The sequence below is a fragment of the Ambystoma mexicanum genome, chromosome 1q (assembly GCF_040938575.1).
Source record: "Ambystoma mexicanum isolate Mex_15411 chromosome 1q, UKY_AmexF1_1, whole genome shotgun sequence".
NCBI lineage: Eukaryota > Metazoa > Chordata > Amphibia > Caudata > Ambystomatidae > Ambystoma > Ambystoma mexicanum.
This window is the reverse complement of record NC_090922.1, coordinates 52,703,340-52,709,254: the sequence shown is the minus strand read 5'-3', so window position 1 is coordinate 52,709,254 and position 5,915 is coordinate 52,703,340.

Sequence of the window (5,915 nt, the reverse complement as noted above, 5' to 3'; positions counted from 1 at the left end):
TTCAGTGTCCTGATGGCTTCTCTTTTGGACATCCTGTCCAGGACAGCACTGTTGCCATGTGTTTCTGCTTGGCCTGGCTGCCTGTTGAATGGCGGCCTGGAGCATGACACAGACAGCATTACGGCTGTATGCTCCTGCTCCGCACCCCACATGCACAATGGGTGGCAGAACAGGAACTACTTGTGTCACACGTATACTCACCGGCAGCAAATGCAGCCAGCTACATGCAGGAGAGCCTCTTCCTGTACCACAAGGCCACAGGGGAATCACCACAACAATGGGACACCGCCAAGACCTATTGGAGCCCTAGGTAGTCCCTCGGGGCTTTGCACAAGAGTGGCAGGGCGCTTCCACAATTCCAGAATTTGTACCTTTTTACTGAAGTTTCAGGATTGAGGGGCTTGTGTGACCCGAGCATCCTGAAAAACACGTTATTTCATCAGGGTCATACTCTGCAACAATTGAATCCTAGTATTCCAAAATGGCCGCCCCATTCATTGCTGTCGGACTCTTGTGTGTTGCACCCCGATGGTGCTGTGATTGGCCAAAGCTCACTACATATTCGCCAATCAGGTAGCCGGCAGCCGAACGCCGGCCCCCTTGGCAAAAGCCCATGAACAAAGGAACCTTTCTGAACCTGTCGGAGCATGATGGGCATGGGGTACCTCTTCCTGAAATCTTCTGTGACCTCAGTCCTAAGAAACTTGCAAAGATCTATCGCCAGCCCTAGTAAGCTATCTTAAGGCACACTCTCTCCTCCTCTCCGTGACACTACCTTTTCTGACACCTTGGCGTTCTCCTTCACGTTCCCACTTTCTTCTATTTCCACACAGAAGAAGTAATTACCACCATGTCTCACTTGTCTCTAAACACCTGCCTAGCCAAAACATTTCTTCTAATGCACCTTACATCTGTACTGCCATTTTTGTTTTTGTGTGTTAAAAGTGCCTTGTGTCAAAATCGATTTAGGTGCCCTTACATCTGTGCTGACAATTTCGTTTTGAGTATTCAGAGTGCCTTGTAAAAAAATTCGAAATTAGGTGCCCATACATATGTTTTGTGTGGTTTGATTGCTATTTCAGTACATCTGTTTCTTGCTTCCCTTGGCTACTAGGCTGCCTGGTGAGTTTGTGCTCGTATTGTACTGTGCAGCCCCTCCTAATTCCTCCTAATATCCTCTGCAACTATGGCACTCATCATCTCCCCTATCTTTTCTAACTGCTACACTATCACCTACCCTCCCTCTCTCACAAAGTCTGGGGGAAACAAAGCTTAAAAAAGACATCCTGACCACTAACCCTGGCCTACCCATCGCAGACACCTATGTCAGTGCAACTTCCAGACAAATCTTTACTGATAGCCTCTTCTCTGACCCTTCCCCAGATTTATGTACTCCCCATCTCATCTCTACTCTCTCTCCTCTTACATCCTCATCCAATAATGGTGGCTCCAAATGGGAAGTCCTCTTGGCGGGCTTTGTATCATCCAGGTGTATCATTAATGTCTGTCACAATGGCTATGAGATCATCTCCAAGCCTCGCCCTAACCGTGCAGGCAGTGGGATTGTTTTTATCTTCCCTGAGTGGGTCCTTTCTTCCCTCATACCCACCCAGCCATACTTTTCCTTCAAGAGCCTGGTATGCAGGATGCTGATTTCTCCCACCTCCTCTCTAATAATTTCCACCATCTACAGGCCACCTGGCTCTATCACTCTGCTCCTCTCTGAATGGGCTGATTTCTCCTACTCTCTCCTCATAGCCACCACTAAACTCCTTCTCATCGGTGATTTTAACATCTACCATGACTCCTCAGTCATGGTATCCACTCTCTTTCATGACCTCTGCACCTCACTCTCACTCTCAATTCTCCCTTCTGGTCCTACACACTTGGCTGGACACACTCTTGATGCCTTCATCCACAATGGCCTTTCACTCTCCTCCCCACTGATCACCCCACTCTCCTGGTCAGACCACCCTCTCCTCTCCTCTCACCTGGGTCCTCTCAGCCATCCGACCGTGCCTCCCTCAGCCATGCCAACCTCATTCACGAACATCTGTCCAATTAAATGAGTGTCAGCTGCTGTCTTCGCAGCTACCTTCATCCCTCCCTCTCTCTCCACTACAGACTCTAACTCTTACTCTGCTCTCAGCAACCTCCATCTTGAGATTACTAATACCCTTGAGATTCTTGCCCCAGTCAATAGGATCCCCCTGAAACATGCCTCTAAGCGTAACACCTGGTACAACTCCGAATTTTCAGCTCTAAAACGCAAGTGCAGAGTTGCAGAATGGAAGTGGCAGATCTCAGACTCACCCTCTGACAAACTGGCCTGTCACCTGCTCCAAAGGTAATACAGACTCTCCATCCACACCACCAAGAAAAGGGCCCACATCCAGGCTCAGTTATTGGGTGCATCCAACAATCTGCAGGGAACTAGCCAATCCCTCTGTAGTCTCCTCCTCACCTCTTCCCTCACAGGCCCTCTGCAACGCACTAGCCAGACATTTCACTGCAAAAACTCAGGACATCCTGTGCACCCTTATGTCCCTCTCACCCTACCCCCAACCCTTTAACTCACATGGCCACCCATCCCCCCTCTGCTTTTCTCTTCTCCTTCTCTCCTATGACACCGGATGAGGTCACCAGAGTTGTCTGCTCTATGAAGGTCTCCTCCAAGCAGGTTTCCCCCTGCTCCTCCAGAACCATTAAGGACAATATTGGCTCCCGTGCCCCAGCACTCGCTGATTTCTGCAACCACTCTTTTGCTACTGGATCTTTCCCCTCCTCCCTCAAGCACTCCCTTGTACGCCCCCTCTTGAAGCAACCTTCTGCAGACCTGTCCTGTCCAGCCAACTACCGCCCCATATCTATCACCCCCTTCCTTGGGAAACTGTTGGAGAAGCTGGTCTTCCCCCAACTGACCCAGCACACTGAACTTGTCGGTTGCCTCCACGACCACCCATCTGGATTCCGAGCATCCAGAGGCATGGAAACTGCTCTTCTGAACACCCGTGAGGAACAGTTTGCATCTCTTGATTCCAACTCTCCAGCTGTTCTCATGCAAATTGATCTCTCCTCTGCATTTGATACAGCAAACCACTCCATCCTCATAAAACGGCTACACGATACCCTGGGTATCTCGGAGCAGGCACTGAACTGGCTGACCTCCTTCCTCAGCGACCGTCCGTCCCAGGTTATTCTGGGCTCTTTCTACTCCTCCACCTCTATCTCCACCTGTCGCATCCCCCAGGGCTCCAACCTTTCTCCCTGGCTCTTCAACAAATAACTTGCACCACTTGCACACCTCATTTCCTCCTTCTCCCCAAACTTCCAGTTTTATGCAGATGACACACAACTCTTCTTCAAACTTCCCTCTGATCTCTCCTTACCTCCTTCATCATTACTGAAGGCCTATATGCCATCCAGTCCTGGTGTACTTCCAATGATCTCTGCCTCAATGCCAGCAAGACTGAGATCCTTCCTATTGAGACTCCTACTCCCTCTTTCTGTCCCTCACTCTGGCCTTCTTCTATGGGATCTCCCCATTCTCCTTCATCTGAATCCATAAACCTTGGAGTCATCTTCGACTCCTCTCTTCTCTTCATCCCTCACATTCAGGACCTTGCCAAGAAGTCCCACTTTCGACTCCACCTCCTCAAAGGAATTCTTATTTTCCTCACTTTCCCCCAGAAGCTCAATGTCTCTAGAGCTATGGTTCTCTCTAGACTACTGCAATGGCCTTTTCCTTAATCTACCCTCTTCTTCTCTATGACATCTCCAGCTAACCCAGAATAGGGCTTCAAGACTTATCCTTGGCCTAAAGCCCAGGGACTGCATCTCTCCAGCCCTAAAAACTCTCCACTGGCTCCCGGTTGCTGCAAGGATCAAATCCCTCTGCATCATCCACAAGGCTGTCAGAGTCCGGGGACCTTGCAATCTACAACTTGCTCTCACTAAATGCTCTCCCTCCATTGCTTTATGTTTCTCCAGCACCAACTCTCTGTGTGTTAAGCGTTTCTCTAAACAGCGAGCCTCCACTTTCCTCTTCGTCTTGTACTGGAGCTCCTCAAATTTCAGAAGCTCCTAGAGACTTTCCTTTTCACCTAATTTCCTTCCTCCCTCCTCTGCTAAATCCCACAGTTGCTGAGATTGGTGGCCAGGGCCCTTATCTGGTCTGCCACAACAAATTGCCAATAGCCTCTACACCTTCCAGCACTTTGCCTTGGCACCCACGGGCCTATACCACCACAGGCCTGCACTTAGTTATTGTTGGCTGACCACTCCACCTAGGCACTTACAGCTGCTCACTCCCTAGCACATTTCCCTCTTGATACACCTAGCACTTACCCCACCCCCCTTGCACGTTCTGAATGCTCACATGGCCTAGTAGGTCTGCCTCTGTCTTGCATTGTAATATTTGATTTTCATTCCCATGTTCCCCCCATGTTGCCCTGCGGGCGCTTTGAAACTCAATTAACTTGTATAAGCGCCTTAAAAATGCACAATAAATACAAAATAAAGCACTTCAGGACATTGACAGCACTGTAGGCCCAATAAGCTAAGCCAAATGCACAGCATGAGCACACAGCTGTATGTCCCACCCATGTCCGAATGTTGCAGGAAGAGGGTACTGAGTCAAGTCACAATATAGGGAACAGGAATGATTGAGTGTGCGTTTATCATTATTTGTCGAAGGTGCCTTTGATGGGAAAACTAGCACAACTTTCTTTGTGGCATGCCTCCCCAATCTTGCAACACTGGATAATACCCTGTTAGTAACGGTTTGTAATATACCACCAACACGTACATCCAGGAGGCAGATATTTGCATGTGTTTCCGTACTTGCATCATCTCTGTGGAGATAGCCAGTATCAAACACTGTGGGAAACTACTTATGTTCTTACACCTAGGCACCAATAGGTGCCCAGTAGTGTGTTTCTACTCTGGCTGTTGGGTGGCGGTACTAGGGTCCCACACATGGGTTTCGCAGTCTTGTTGATAGTTTTCAAGGAAGGAAGAAATCAGGCTTGTGCTGTGTGTGTTGGGGAGGCTGAATTTGAGCTTGGGAGTCTTGGCATTGTTAGTTTATTTATTTGTTTACTTTTGGGGATTTCCCCTACTTACTGTGAATCTATCGATCATATAATGGCATTACTGCGGTAAGAGCTTTTACAACAGGGTGCCAGCCTTTCTTCAATGTAAAGTCAAGCACCCCATCACAACACAACAAAACCGTATCACGCCTGGGCACATCAAACCCACCTTCACACTTTTCAATATACACTACTCGATTACACACACTGAAAACACACATCGTTACCTCAAACCCAATACAACTTCCCACTTTCTATGCTGGATACAAAAGTACAAACTCATTTTACAGACCTTCTCTTCACGTCTCCCATGACTGACTATCGTCTTGAAAAGGCTGATTAACTGCACAGCACCTCTTGGCCACACCAATGGCATATTAAATGATGCAATACATCATATATGGTTGAAAAACACAATACTACAGACATACAGAGAACAGAAAGACAAACATATAGACAGAGGGTGTGGGCTACTTCTTTAAGTTGGAGAGGGTGTGGGATCTTCTTTAGGTTGGAGAATGTGCTATCGAGCTACAGAGTTTGACAAAAATGTTGATAGATCACCAGACAAATGTATACAGATATAAACAGATTCATGCCTTTCGTGGTTTTATTGATACTTTTGATTTGGTGGATAGTTGGAGATCACTTCACCCCACAGAGAAGGGTTTTTCATTTTATTCTGTGGCTCATCATACTTATTCTAGACTGGATTATTTGTTGATTTCTGATAGAATGATTGATGTTCTTAAGAAGGTGGAAGTTGGGAAGAGGTGTCTTTCTGATCATGCGCTGGTAAAGTTGAACATGGATCAATCTCTA